The sequence below is a fragment of the Panthera uncia genome, assembly GCF_023721935.1.
Source record: "Panthera uncia isolate 11264 chromosome A1 unlocalized genomic scaffold, Puncia_PCG_1.0 HiC_scaffold_17, whole genome shotgun sequence".
NCBI lineage: Eukaryota > Metazoa > Chordata > Mammalia > Carnivora > Felidae > Panthera > Panthera uncia.
In genome coordinates this window covers 62,805,876-62,820,538 of record NW_026057577.1, presented here as the reverse complement: position 1 = coordinate 62,820,538, position 14,663 = coordinate 62,805,876, and the positions used below count along the sequence as shown (strand labels likewise).

The 14,663-nt window shown below is 35.3% G+C and overlaps 1 long non-coding RNA gene across 2 annotated transcripts in view; it reads right to left on the bottom strand.

The window, feature by feature from the left end:
• Positions 1–14,219, bottom strand: part of LOC125935808 (uncharacterized) — a 55,249-nt gene extending 41,030 nt beyond the window's left edge. For both annotated transcript variants that reach the window (XR_007461800.1, XR_007461799.1), the window contains exons 1-3: positions 13,843–14,219; positions 1,893–2,025; positions 1,595–1,762 (exon numbers count right to left, since the gene is read on the bottom strand). This is a non-coding gene — a long non-coding RNA (uncharacterized LOC125935808). The remainder of the gene's footprint in view (positions 1–1,594; positions 1,763–1,892; positions 2,026–13,842) is intronic.
• Between the last annotated feature and the right edge of the window lie 444 nt (positions 14,220–14,663).

Here is a 14,663-nt window from a genome sequence, read left to right as displayed (position 1 = left end):
GTCTGAGGTGACCAAAAGAAAAAAAGTCTTCAGAGTTATCAAGCATGCAGTATTTGAGCAATTAAAAACCCTGAGAGAAAAAAAATTAAAAATGAGAATTTATATGGTTTCTATTCAAGACATTTGTTGACTTCTGAACCAAATGTTAACTTTTTAAAAAGTAGTAAACTTGAAAAATCTCCAAATACGTAATGGTCATAATAGAAATCATGGTAAAAATTAGAAAATTCTTAAAGTTGCACAATAAAGCTTTATGTATAAAACTTTATGAGATTCAGCAAGAATCACACTTTAGAAAAAACACTAGGTGTTTTTTAGGAAAAATGGAAATAATAGAGTTTAGAGGAGAGATGATGAAATTGCAAATGAAGTGAGATAGAATTAACAAACAAGAAAACTGGTTCTTTGCAGAGACTAATTATAGCAGCCATGAGAATGAACCTCACAGGCGTCCAACTAGAGGAACTGGAACTCTTCTCATGGCAGACTTAAGCTCAAGGAACCCCCCAAAGGCTTTGCCATATCTTTTTTTTAAAGACTGGATAGCAGTTTAGGAAACTTTGCTCCTCCTCTTTTCTTGTGTTCAGACTTGCACTGTGGTCTGACAGCTTTCTCAGATTTTCACATCCCCCTCCCTATTTTCTCTTACATAGGCGTTTCCTTTAATAAAACTCTCGCACATTTATTTGCATCTTCTTATCTGCTTCTGGGATAAGCTAGACTAATACATAAAAAATAACAATTCAGACATTAATAATGAGAGAAAAAAACCACAAATATTTTTGGAATTAAAATACAACTGTAGATATAGCACACTTTTAAAAAGACCAATTGTGAACAGATTAATACATAAAATTGAAATTCTGGATAGAAATCGCAACATCCCAGGGAAATATAACTTACTAAAAATGGCTCAAAAGTGGGGGAAAGCCTGATTAGCTATAAAAGGTTAAGAAATTAAAAATTTTTCTTAAAATGTAATTATTTATTTTTGAGATAGAGCACAAGCAGGGGAGGGGCAGAGAGAGAGAGAGAGAGAGAGAGAGAGAGACACACACACACACACACACACACACACACACACACACACACAAAGAATCCAGAGCAGGCTCTAGGCTCTGAGCTGTCAGCACAGAACCCAATGCAGGACTTGAACTCATGAACAGAGAGATCATGACCTGAGCTGAAGTTGGATGCTGAACCAACTGAGCCACTCCAGTGCCCCAAGAAATTAAATAATTTTTGCTGAAATAAAGATAAAATCCAAATAATTTTATTGAGAATCCTGTCAAACACTGAAGAACAAGATAATCCCAATATTATAAAAAAATATTCTCAAGATTTGGGAGTAGGAAGCCTGGGCGTAAAAAGAACTGCCACATACATTTAAAGAGATCAATATTTTCTTGAAGATAATTCTTTTGTTAATTTCAGCCTAAAATCTAATTTAAGTTGATTTTTGTGAAGAGTATAGATTCTATGGCTAGATTTATTTTTTTTGCTCATATATATTTGGTTGGTCTAGCACTATATGTTGAAAAGATTGTTAATTTATTCATTGCATTATCTTTGCCCCTCAGTTGATTATACTTACATGGGTCTGTTCCACTCATCTATTTGTCTATTCTTATGCCAGGATCACACTGCATTGATGACTGTCAGTTTATAGTAATTATTAAAGTCCGGTAGTGTCAGTTTTCTGACTTTATTCTTCTCAGTATTGTGGTTGTTATTCCGGATCTTTAGCAAAACTATGAAACTCCTGGAAGATAACATAAGAGAACATTTAGACAACCTCGGGTATGGCAATGACTTTTTGAGATACATAAAGGCATGATCTATGAAAGAAATAATATGCTGGACTTCATTAAATTAAAAACTTATAAGAGCACCTGTGTGGCTCAGTTGGTTAAGCATCCGACTCTTGATCTCAGCTCAGGTCTTGATCCCAGGGTTGTGAATTCAAGCCCTGCATTGGGCTCCAAGCTGGGTGTGGAGCCTACTTAAAAAACAGTAACTTCTACTCTGTGAAAGACAATATCAAGAGAATGAAAAGGGAAGCCACAGCCTGGGAAGTAGTATTTACAAAAGATACCTATCCAATAAAACACAATTAATCAAAATCTACAAAGAGCTATTAAAGTTCAGCAATAAAAAGAACAACCTGATGTAAAAGCAGGCATAAGACCCGAAATGCTATCTCACCAAAAAAGATGTATAGATGGTAAATAGGCCTATGAATAGATGTTCATTGTATGTCATCAAGCAAATATGAACTAAAACCACAAGGTACCGATACACACTTAAAAATGGCTACAATCTGGAATTCTGCCAACACCAAACGCCAGTGAGGATGGAGAGCAACAGGAGCTCACACTCAACACTGAAGAGAACTGCAGAACTCTCGACACATAATAATGTGCTGTAAATCTTTGCCCTGAAAAATGGCTTCTATCATGGCTTCTAGCAGCACAGGGTGTGTCCCTCAGATGACCTGAGCCCTCCATTACGTAGGTTCCTGAAAAGGCTGGGCACTGTCAGGAGAATTTGCTGCTCCTTCTAGTCAACACATGAACATAAGTCCCTGACCTCAGTTTCTTAGAGTCTTCCTACAAGTGGCTTACTTTTTTTTTTTTCCTGTCCCTTCCACTATGTTCATCTGTTTTGTTTCTTAAATTCCACATATGAGTGAAATCCTATGATACTCCTCTTTCTCTGACTGACTGACTTCAGAAAAATAAGATAAAAACAGAGGACACAAACCATAAAAGACTCTTAAATACAGAGAACAAACTGACAGTTGCTGGAAGGGAGGGGGGTGGGGGGATGGGCTAAAAGGGTGATGGGCATTAAGGAGGACACTTGTTGGGATGAGAACTGAATGTTATATGTAAGCGATGAATCAGTGGGTTCTACTCCTGAAACTCATACTACATTGTAGGTTAACTAACTTGAATTTAAAGAAATAATTTTTTTTTAAAAAAGACTTAGAACTGAGGATATGTATCCCTTAAAAGTCAGAAGAGTCTTTAAGGATCCGAGGTCCATTCCTTTGAAATGTAATCATTAGGAACTATATAGGGCCTCTTTATCCCAATAACTGTGGGAGGATAGAATCCTAAACCTGATAACTGACAATTTAGCAAATGCAACCTGCCTAATCTCATTTACACTTTGTAATTTTTCATTTTTCTGACTCTGCTGCACTACTGCGCACCATCCCCATTCCATTCTCCCTTTAAAACTCCCAATCACTTTTGCACACATGGGAATGAGGTTCATCTCTTTCCCCTACTGTCAGTACTTAACGAATAAAATCTATTTTCACCACTTTATCTAATGTTTAGCTATGTTTGTCTTAGGTAATAGTGTAAATGCAAAATGGTACAGCCACCTTGGCAGACAGGGTGGCAGTTTCTTACAACACCAGACTAACTTTTACCATGTGACCTAACAGTCATGCTACTTGGTATTTACCAAAGTAAGTTAAGAACTTCATACAAAAGTCTGCGCTTAATCGCAGTGTGCACGTAGAAGTGTTCTCAAAAGGCAACAGTTTATTTAGTCCAGAACAAACAATTTTAAAAAGTTACTGGATTAAAAATGTAGTTAGACAAATACAAATTATTATTATTTTAAGTTTTGTAAAGTAAGCTATAGTATGGTTATATACACCAGAATATAAAGGAAATGGAAAGGTACTAAACGTAGGGACTCCCTTCCCTCTCTCTCTCCATGCAATTTAACCCAAGCATTTTAAAAATAATTCTATCATTGATATTTCCCTAAACAGCGTGCTGCTTAAAGTAAAGGCAATATAATTTTCATTTAGTATAAGTGTCTCTTAACACTATATAATGCACTTAAAAATATGTTTTACTTGAGTTTAGAGGCACAATAAATGTATATTATAGCATCTTACTCAGCTACTGGCAAGAATAGATTGGAAGAGATGTGGAAAAGCCCTACTATTAGAGTTAAGCCTTCAACAAGGCTTTTACTAAGTGCTTAGCTTCAAGCCCAGATACATGTTAAAAACTTTCAGCTTGTATTTGGCCAATCAGTGTTATCTTCCATTTAAAGTGTTAGGTTGTATAAAGTATTTGTTTATAGCAGTTACCAGTCTGGCAGACTAAATGCTCCCCCAATATATTTAAATTTAATGTTTTGTTTTTCTAATGGGATTGTTATTTACCTAGTTCTTACAATATTTTCCAAATTATATGATTTTCATTTATAGACCTAGCACAAAGATAGCAAAGGCACTTAAAAAGAAAATGTAAAAATGTAGAGATAGAGTGTTCTTCCCAGTTTGATCTATTGAGTCATTTACATTCTCTCACCCCATGGTCTTTGAAGTTCACAAAATATATTTTTTAAAGTTACATTGTAGACAATGAAGAAACCATAGCTGTTTACATAAAATTACCTTTAAACAACTGAGCCATCTGGCAGATTCCCCCCCCCCTTTTTTTTTAATATATCTGGCAGATTTTGTACCTATGGATTTAGCTTCCCTCTGCCAAATCATCTTGTCTTAAGGACCACAGGATTATTAAAACCACCAAATTTAGTGGACCATAAGACACAAACAAAATTAAGGACATGTATGAAGTCAGAGAAACAAAGATACCTTCCCTTTGTTTTCCTTCAGCAAATGTGCCCCAAAAAGAAAGTTCCAGCATCTTCCTACATACTGACCCACACAGCCCTGCTACCTAGAAGGCAGCCACACTGCATTCAGAACTGTTGCCGATATGCTGCCAAGAGTACAGAAGGCCTTGGCAGTGAAGAGCAACATTTTGAGTGTTTGTACTATGTCCATTGCAGTGACAGCTGCTGAGACAGATTTCAAAGTCTTTTACATTGCCCGTTACCCACGTATTTCTATCCTTGGCACCTCTTTCAAGAATAGCAAGTGCCAGCTGTTCTTCTGGCCACCAAGACAGTGCATAGAATAGCTTCCCACCCCCAAAATAAATAAATAAGAAATAAATAACAGTGACAGGAAGTAAAATCTAAGCTGAGATGGGAACAACCCACCAAAAAAAGTTTCTGTTTGTACCTCCAACTAGCACATCGGTGCTTCTGGCTCACACTTGATCCAAAACATCATGCCGCTCCTAATCTTTCCTGAAAATACAAACAAAACTGAAAAAAAAAAATTCTAATAGCCTGACTGTGTTATCTGAGGGCTTGGAGGGATTTCAGTATGTTTCTTAGGGTGCCAGAAAATATCAATATCCTATAAATCTCAGTAGAAATGTGCTGGTTCCTATCCAAACCCTGTTGGTTTCATGAATCAGTTTTTAAAATACTTTGCTATTATATAATAATTAAAATCCAGTTAATGGGGAAAAAACAGCTTTTTAAAAAAATGAGAGCATGTGGGAAAGACCTAGATAAAGATGCCCATGTATATATAGGTTTTCTCTTACTCAACATAAACATGGCACTGATAAAAATAGAGAATAGCATCATGTTTAGTTAAACCTTAAAATACTTATCTATTATAAGTCCTCCATAAATATTTAATAAGCTTTCTGGTTCTCCTTTTATAAATATTATTTTTCATAATTTTTTATCTTTTTGATTTAAAATAGACTCATAAATACATTAGCATAACATTGAAAAGAGTCTATTTTTACTGAACTCCTACAGTCTGTCAGTAAAAAAAAGAAAAAAAATTAAGTTAAACTTCCCTGTTGGTTTTAAGTTTTACATTGGAAGTGCATACTCTTTTAATGACTTTGATAAAATCCCATTAAACACATTGCAATATTTATTGAAATTAACATGTGAACTGATAAACATTTTGCAGCTTTCCTCTGATTCTGTATGATTTTGGTACAATGCCTGTCATTCAATGTCATTCTTAAATTGACTGAAGATAATGAGGATATTCTTTCCAGTTTTACTAATTCTTGGTTATGTTTCAGTGCCTACTTACTATATGAAAGGAATACGTAAAATATGGAGATACATCTGAACAAGTGAGCCAGTGGCCCAATAATATGAACAGCCCCTTAAGGAATGATTGTACTACTCATTTACTATGTTTTAAACTTCATTCTAATTTAAGACTTATTCGGGAAAACAGGAGAATGAATCAAAATTCTTATTGCACACATGGGATTAAAATTAGACTGTACATTTAAAAATCTGCATAGTGTCTGAGTCTTCACAAATGTGGGCTTTTCATTCCTGTCTACCAGATCGTTATTTTTTTTTCTTATTGTTTTATTTTCTTAAAAGTTACCCAATTTTTTCATTCAAAGGAGTCAGGCATTGATTCATCCAATACCCATTTCATTCTTCTCTTAAAGACGTTTATTCATCTCATATGTAACGCCCTGTTCCTTTCCCTCATAGTTAAAAGCTTGCCTGTTTCTCAATTTGGTTTTATAAAACCTATCATATTACATTTGGAAAGTAAAGGATCCTCCACTTAAACCCTTTTACTCTCATCAGTGATGTGTGTCCACCCCCCCTCCCCCACCAAGCCTCCTCTCAAAATAGTAACATTTTTAAAGCTTGTATTCTTGAAATTTGCAAGCCTGTAAGCTTCAAAAGTTGAAGCAATTGGTTTAAAGTGTCTCTAAAATTATAAATGGAAAAGTGATATTCGTGTCTGGTGCCACAATAAATGTCAACTGTCAGATGGTGGTCTGACTGAACATCATACAAACCTGGCCTATATAGGAACATGCATGGTTTTAAGACACTTGAGCCACAGGCTTAGCATCTTGCATTGAAGGAGGTTTACGTGACCTTCTTTAAACATCATATGGGATGTATTTTTAGTGTCAATTTCTCCTTAGCAAAAATATTTTGAAAATGAAGCAATCAGTTTGAGATTGACTAGAATTTACTAAATCCACATACTTTTGAATTCTGATTTCTTTTTTCTTTTTTTTCCTGGAGTGATAGATTAAGACTAGGAGAGTCCTCTCTTGTTAATAGCTCAAGGCTTAAGCTTTGAAAACCGGGAAATAAGATTTTGTTTTTTGTTAGCTTTGTTTTGTTTTTGGTACACAACATTTTTGTTTTTCACACTGTTCCTGGCTTCTGCTCCAGAGGTTCTTTGTCATAGAGATAAGACACTTGTATCTCTGAGGAATGAGACTTATCACCTCTGGAATTCATTCTGTAGATACAGCATCAAAAAACTCCTCTCTAGTTTCTTGGTTGAGAATGTCAGAATAATTATACTGTATCCAATTTTCCAATACTTTTGTAATTTAAGAAGTATTTAGCACCTAGTACTTAACAGACATATTAGCCACAGTATCTCTAAGTTTATAACTACACTCTGCTTTATTCATTCAAGGACACTAAAAGTCAAATGACCTAAGAGATTTGCCCCAGAATAGCTACTAATAAATAGCTACTAACAGAAAAACAAAGCTTTGAGGGGCAGCTGGGTAGCTCAGTCAGTTAAGCATCCCATTTTGGCTCAGGTCATGACCTTACAGTTTGTGAGTTTGAGCCCCACATCGGGTTCTCTGCTATTGGCTGAAGTCCCCACTTTGAATCCTCTCTCCGCCCACCCCGTCCCTCCCCTGCTTGTGCTCTGTCTCTCAAAAATAAATAAAAACATTAAAAGAAAGAAAAACAAGGTTTTGAACACATACCTAGTTTTAAAGACTATATATTTTTAAATCTAAATTTAGTTTGGAAAGGGGACTGGGTTTAAGGGTAGGTGGTTATAGAGACTTCAGCCATCCAGCAGTAATTCAGATTATGCAAGACATACACTAATCCATTAGTGTTTATTAAAATAAAATATAGACTTCGAAATATAGTTGCAATGTAATTTATGACAAGTTTCCATTTTAATAGCAGAAGTAGAAAAAATATTTTACCATAAAATTCTGGAAGTAGAATTAAATATTTTGTGGTAAATCCTGGGCTAGTTTAGCCATAATTATCTGTTCAATTGTGGCAAATATGAGGTCTGGCTGCAGTTTTTTGTAAGAAGAGTTTCTTCCTTAAAAGGGAATTTTAGAAAGACAGTGTTTTTTCTTCAACTGAGAAATAGATCTGAATAATCAGGCTTTTGTCTTCCTCAGAAAGATAACTTGAGACCAAAATCTTTTACTGGCATTGTCTCTTCTGTTGGAATCTCAAGGTATACTTAACCTAAGCATTTCACATATTTCTCAGAAGTTTCTTTGTCTTACATGTAATTTCATGGATATTATTTTCTCAACTATTGGGGCAAGAATACCAAGACCATGTTATATGTATTTCCAAGTTAGAAGTTTAAGCATGTCATGAGACTTTTTATACTCTTAATACTATTCCAAAAATGTTTCTGAGCTATTCAGTATTCTGTGCCAAAAAAGAAAAAAAAAAAAAAAAAGCCTTTTCCTTAGGTATATGTTTAATGGAAATGAGTTTTGTCATAAATAAGAAATGACACATTGGCTTTAATGTGAATATATGAAAACAAAGATTATCTGTATTGAAATAAAGTTTGAAATTTGATGCATTATGAAATAAAGCTAAAATTTGAAATTTTGGAATTGGGTTTTCACTTCTCATTCCAATATGCTAAATGTATCTTGTAAATAATTTATTTGTGGCTTTTCACTTAAGGGTGTATCTTACATTTCAAAAATCATGAGCTTTTGTTTGAGATGTCATCACCTCACATGGATTACTGAAACTCAGTTCACAAGCCATGATCATTCTGTTTGTTCAAGGATGTAGAAAGAAGACAGCTTGATTTTGTAAAGCTAGACTGCTGAGCAGTAAAATAGCTATGCTTTAGCTCATGATTGTATCTAAATGGAATCAGCAGTGAGAGAATAAGCAAATCAAACTATGTCCAAAAGGACCCCTCAAAAATGTTCACTTCCGGGCAGCCTTAGAATACAATGTAAAGTCATTACTATAAAGGCCTGGTATATATCCTAGGGGCAGGTATTGTTGATTGTCCCTTCCTATTGCACATGATGACATAAGGAACTCACAACATGTTCATTAAGCTGCATGTATGGTACCTCTCAATCGTTAATGTAGGAAGATTAAAGGCAGTTTCAGAATAAAATGAAATCAGAGTTCGAAGACCTTTGGCTTTACAGTCTCACAATATAGTATTGGAAAATCAAAGCTACTGTTAGCCATGTTTTGGCATACTTGCATGTTTAATAGGAACATTTCCCCCCATTATATATCACACTAACTATTATTCATCAGTCAGTCTCATTTAGCATTACCCTGCTTACCTGCTGATTTATTAACTACATAAAACAATTGATATATTTAGAATGTCTCAAAGGAACACTTGAGGTTAACTCAATTTACCTGGATTGTATCTTACCTATTCTAAACATCCATAGAATAGGAGGGGATCCAGTGAAATCTAGAATGAACTTAATTTTTACAGATATAAAAGTACACAGAAGTGTAGTAGGAGGAATTGAATCCTTAAACATGTCACATCTTCAAGTTAGTGGGAATTGAGACTCTTTTTAAGTATAAAAAACATACTTTAGATATGATAGACTACATGGAAAAATTACCTGGAAAAAAAATGACCAGACCAGCATTTGGTATTTTTGGTTTTTTAAATTTTAGCCATTTTAATAGGTATGTAGTGCTACTCATTGCTGTTTTAATTTATAATACCATGACCTACAGTGTGGGCCATCTTTTCATCTGCTTATTGCCATCTGTCTATGTAATTTTTCCCATACAATCTTGAGGAAGTCAATGACCTACTCTGGATCCTGGAAAGTTGGACAATCAAAGAAATTCCTATATAGAAAAGTGAGATGCCAAGACATTCATGAAGATAATGAAGGATGTTTAAAACTATTTTAAAGTACAAAAATTAAATTGTAAATATTGGATTACTAATCCCTGAATGTGGGAATATTGTAATCAGTAATTGTAATTTATTAGACTAATTCTTTGAAAACCTGGGGCCCAATAGTCTTTCTCTATACCATGTCTGTGTGATACTAATATCCACACGTCCCTTGCTCATTTGTATAACTGGATCCAGCTCTGACTTCCACCCCTCTTTTTTCTCATAATCTTGTATTCCATTGGTTTTTTTTCACAGTCTCAAAATTATCAGTTATTGGAAGTATAGATTATGATCATACAGTTTACCTTTTTGCGTATAAAAAGAAAGGTAAACATTTCCACTTCCTACAGTAAAAATAGTCCACAGTGGAGCAGCTGATGATGCTGCCACATGCTGGGAAAAATATTTCACTGACAGATTTTGTCATCTGGATTATTGCAAATGACAATGAGGCAATTGGTCTGGTAAGTTTCCAAATACATTTCTGACAAAGCCAATCATGTGAATATGTCAAATAAGTTGTGCACTATTTTAACTTAGATCCCAATCCTAAAATGTATTTCCACCATTAGGATTTTGTAGTATATACACAAATAGTGAATAATGATTCTGAATAAAGATTAATGGAACTGTTGGGAAATTTAGTCACTATAACATGCTGTTACTTATTGATGAACTTTGGTCAACTTACCTTCTGCCAACTATTAGTGAAATTGCTCTTCAGTGAAATTTATTACCCAAATCACTTTTTCTATTTCAGTTTAATTTCTAATTCTGTGTCAGAATATTAATGTTTGGTCCCTTTAAGGGATGTTTTCTCAATCCTATGTCCTGATTTACTGCCATTGAGGTTGGGTTCACTTCCCAGTATACTTTTTTTCCAGACAGTGCGGACATGGGAGTTGTTGACAAGATGATGGTGTATTCATTGTGGTAAACAGTACCTCTAGGAGTCTGGAAAGGGAACATAACAGCTGATTTATTCTCGCACCTATAAAATATGTCAATTAAAGATACCTGGTGCAGCTGCATAGGTAGAGAAAATAAAATTTAACAGAACTAAGGTTGAAGTGCAGGGAAGCACCGAACTGAACAATAGAAAAAATAAAGGAGCCTGTGAAACCATTAGAATAAATAAACCTAAATACCTACCTATTTTTTAACAGGTTGTTGAAAATTTAATGCGTAAAACACAAAACAAGTAGATCATTGAACTCAAATTTCAAGTGGATATAAGTTCAGTTTGTTTTGCTGTTATGTATCCATATGCTATAACCTCACTTTAGCTACCTACCCTTAGAAAATATACTTGGTATGTTTTTATATTTTACTGGTTTTTTTTTTTCTCTTAGAAAGGAATATCTCCTCTCCGTTCTTCTGAGAGCTCTAAATTTCATTCTTCTTAATCCATAATTGTTCCTTGCTTCCATAGAAGCATGTTCTAATCTCACTTTGAACACCTTTGATAGTGTATCATGTTGTATACCTTTGTCCCTCGTTTGACTATTAATTTCTTTCTTTTTCAATATATGAAATTGATTGTTAAATTGGTTTCCATACAACACCCAGTGCTCATCCCAAAAGGTGCCCTCCTCAATACCCATCACCCACCCTTCCCTCCCTCCCACCCCCCATCAACCCTCAGTTTGTTCTCAGTTTTTAAGAGTCTCTTATGCTTTGGCTCTCTCCCACTCTAACCTCTTTTTTTTCCTTCCCCTCCCCCATGGGTTTCTGTTAAGTTTCTCAGGATCCACATAAGAGTGAAACATATGGTATCTGTCTTTCTCAGTATGGCTTATTTCACTATTAATTTCTCAAGAGCCAGTCCTTGTCCTATTTATATTTACATTCCAGTTTTCCTCTACCAACTAATACAAGTCAGATTTAAAAACAAAATCCTCCAGTAATTTAGTTCCATTCCTTCTGTAAGGGGGTGGTGGTGGAAATTGTGAATATAATCTTACAGAAGAATAGCCTATGAAGTTGTTTTTTCTTTTTTAAATAATATTCTATCATGTACAAACACAGACAAATGAGTAGGTAGAGTCAGAAGTCACTGTGAATTTTGTCTCTTGGCCTCAGCCTTTACATAAATTCTGACTGTGTTATATAATATACAGTGAAGCCATTTAGAAAACACCACTGGTATGATTTCTAACCACAACCTTTGACTCCAGGCAACATGCCCAAGACCTGCTATGAATTAACAGTGAGTCAACTCAGTACTGTACTATTAGGGAATGAATTTTTAGGATCTGAGCAGAAAGACTTCTCAGAAATTCTAATTCCTTACTAAGTGGAAAAAATAAGGAGAAAAAGTATTTTAAATAAATTAAAGTCTTGTGAGCGGATATGAATAAAGCATTGACTAACCTTCTGATTCTCCCAGCAAGATTTCTGTGAGTCCCAAACTTCTTTTGGAAAAGCTAATTTTTTCTAGTGACTTAGCATAAGGGAATTAAACCATTACAGATAATGTATTAATTTAGAAAACAGTATTGTTACTTTTATACTGTTTTAGACTAAAAATGCTAGTATAATGGCAGGGACTTGTTTTAGGAAAATTCACATGGACAGTGGAAAAGAAACTCTGCAAAGAGGGAAAAGCAGAGTTTCCAACCCTTCTTCTTGCCACCTTCAAAACTGAGGTGATATAATTGAACAATTAATTATGACAGTGTCCCATGTTTTACTGGAAATAAATCTTGTGTGGCTAGGTTCTCTATTTTTCTTTATTTTCGTAGCTTGTAAGTGCTGCAAGCTAAAAACAGGTGGTAGTAACATTATTAAAAAAATGATTTTTGCCACTGAATCTTGGTATATTTAGCATTATAGCCTATGTAATCTCTACAAAACAATCATCACATAAATGAAGAAATATTCCCTTATTTTTTCCCTATGTCTTCTGAGTAGAAATCTTGGTATCAATTGTTATATCTTTAGTTCTCACACAGGGTTTCTAATTCCTGTAAAGCTGTTACTGAGAGACAGGAATTAATTAACCCCTTGGATTAATAATTGGGTGAGATGAAAATATTTACAACTCCACTTTGTCTATTTAAGAGACTGCCACTGTATTTATTACAAGGATCAGGTGTTGGCTCTCATTTCCTGCCTGCTAACTGACTCCAGAGAGGCCAAGGTAAGATGGTCAGATCCCTCTCAGCCTCTTGGGTGTACAAAGGGGACACAGTAATATTGGAGTGGGGGAGGAAGGAAGGTGCAAATGATTAATATGCCCTTCCCTCAAACCACAGCGTCTTTTGCTATTGAACATTTTGGCTTTGTTCTATTAATATATCTTTTAGAGAGGGGAAGGATATCTAATGCTTACTGAACTCATACGGTTATTCAGCCATGGCATAAAACAGATGAAAGAAAATGGTAGGCTGGTTCATTAAAGCAATATCAAATGACTGTTTTAATTCTCTAGTGTTGTGTAACAAACTATTCTAAAACTTTAGTGGGTTAAAACAACTATAATCATTTATTATTCTCATGAAATTTGCAATTTGGTCAGGACTTAATGGGAAAAGTTCATTTCTGCTCTGTTTATGTTAGCTGGGGTTGCTTAACTGAAAAGCAAAAGATCTACTTCCAAGATGATTCACTAACATGGTTGCCAGTTAGTGTATGTAGGATGTGGTTGGGAACTCAGCTTGGACTGAAGTTTGAGGGTCTCAGCTATTGTTTCATGCATCTTGCTTTGTGGTCTGGGCTTTCTCACATTATCATATCCGTATTTCAACATCACCCATCCTAAGAAAGAGTCAGCAGAAGCTCTATCACTTTCTATGACGTAACTTCATAAGTTCCAATAGTCACTTCCAGTCTACTTTAATAGTTGATGCAATTGTAAAAACTCTCCCAGTTTCAGCAAGAGGAGAGATAGAATACAGTAACAAGATTCTGGAAGAATCTCTGGAAAGGGAAATATTGTAAGGTTATTTTTAGAAAAAGAAATCTGATTCTACTGGGAGTGGTGTAAGGGATAGATATTAGAATCTAAATAATAATGGTACCTGATTAAGGGGTCTGGGTCCCTGAGTCCAGCAGCGGACCTGAAGTTTGGCATGGAAGATGGAACCGAAGTACAGGAGTATAGCTACAAACTAAAATTCACAAGGATGACCTGGAACTAACACCAGTCTCTCTCCAGAACTTGGATCTGTCTCTCACTGCTTCCAGGCCTCCAAATTTGATGATGCAGGTGAAATGCAGAAATGGTGATGCACTGTGCCAAGGACGGGTACCCAAACTGGTCCAGGAATTAGAAAAACTGAAGGAGGCAGAATAACCAGTATGAATTGGAACAGTTAATGACACAGCTGCTACTTCACTGCAACAAAGCGCTACAGTATATCCCACACAAGGTACATGAGCTACAGCATCCTTCTGAGTGAAAACATGTCTGTTGTTTCAATTCCACATTCCACATTCCACATCTCACAATAGTGTTCTTGTAGCCAACTCTAACTCAGAACCATCCAGAGAGGACAACTGTAGTTCCATCTTAACTAAAATGATACAATACAAAGCTGGTATAGCCTAAAATATGGTCCATTTTCATGAGTGTGCCATGTGCACTTAAAAAGAGGCTATATTAAGGGTTCCTGGGTGCTTAGTTGTTTAAGGGTCCAACTCTTAATTTTGGCTCAGGCTGTGATCTCATCTCTCTCTCCCTCTCCCTTTCCCTCTCCGCCCCTTCCCCTGCTCGTTCTCTATTTCTTTCTCTCTCCCTCTCAAAATAAATAAACATTTAAAAACTAGGTTATATTACAATGTGATGGAGCTAGAGAGTATAACGCTAAGTGAAATCAATCAGTCAGAGAAAGACAACTAC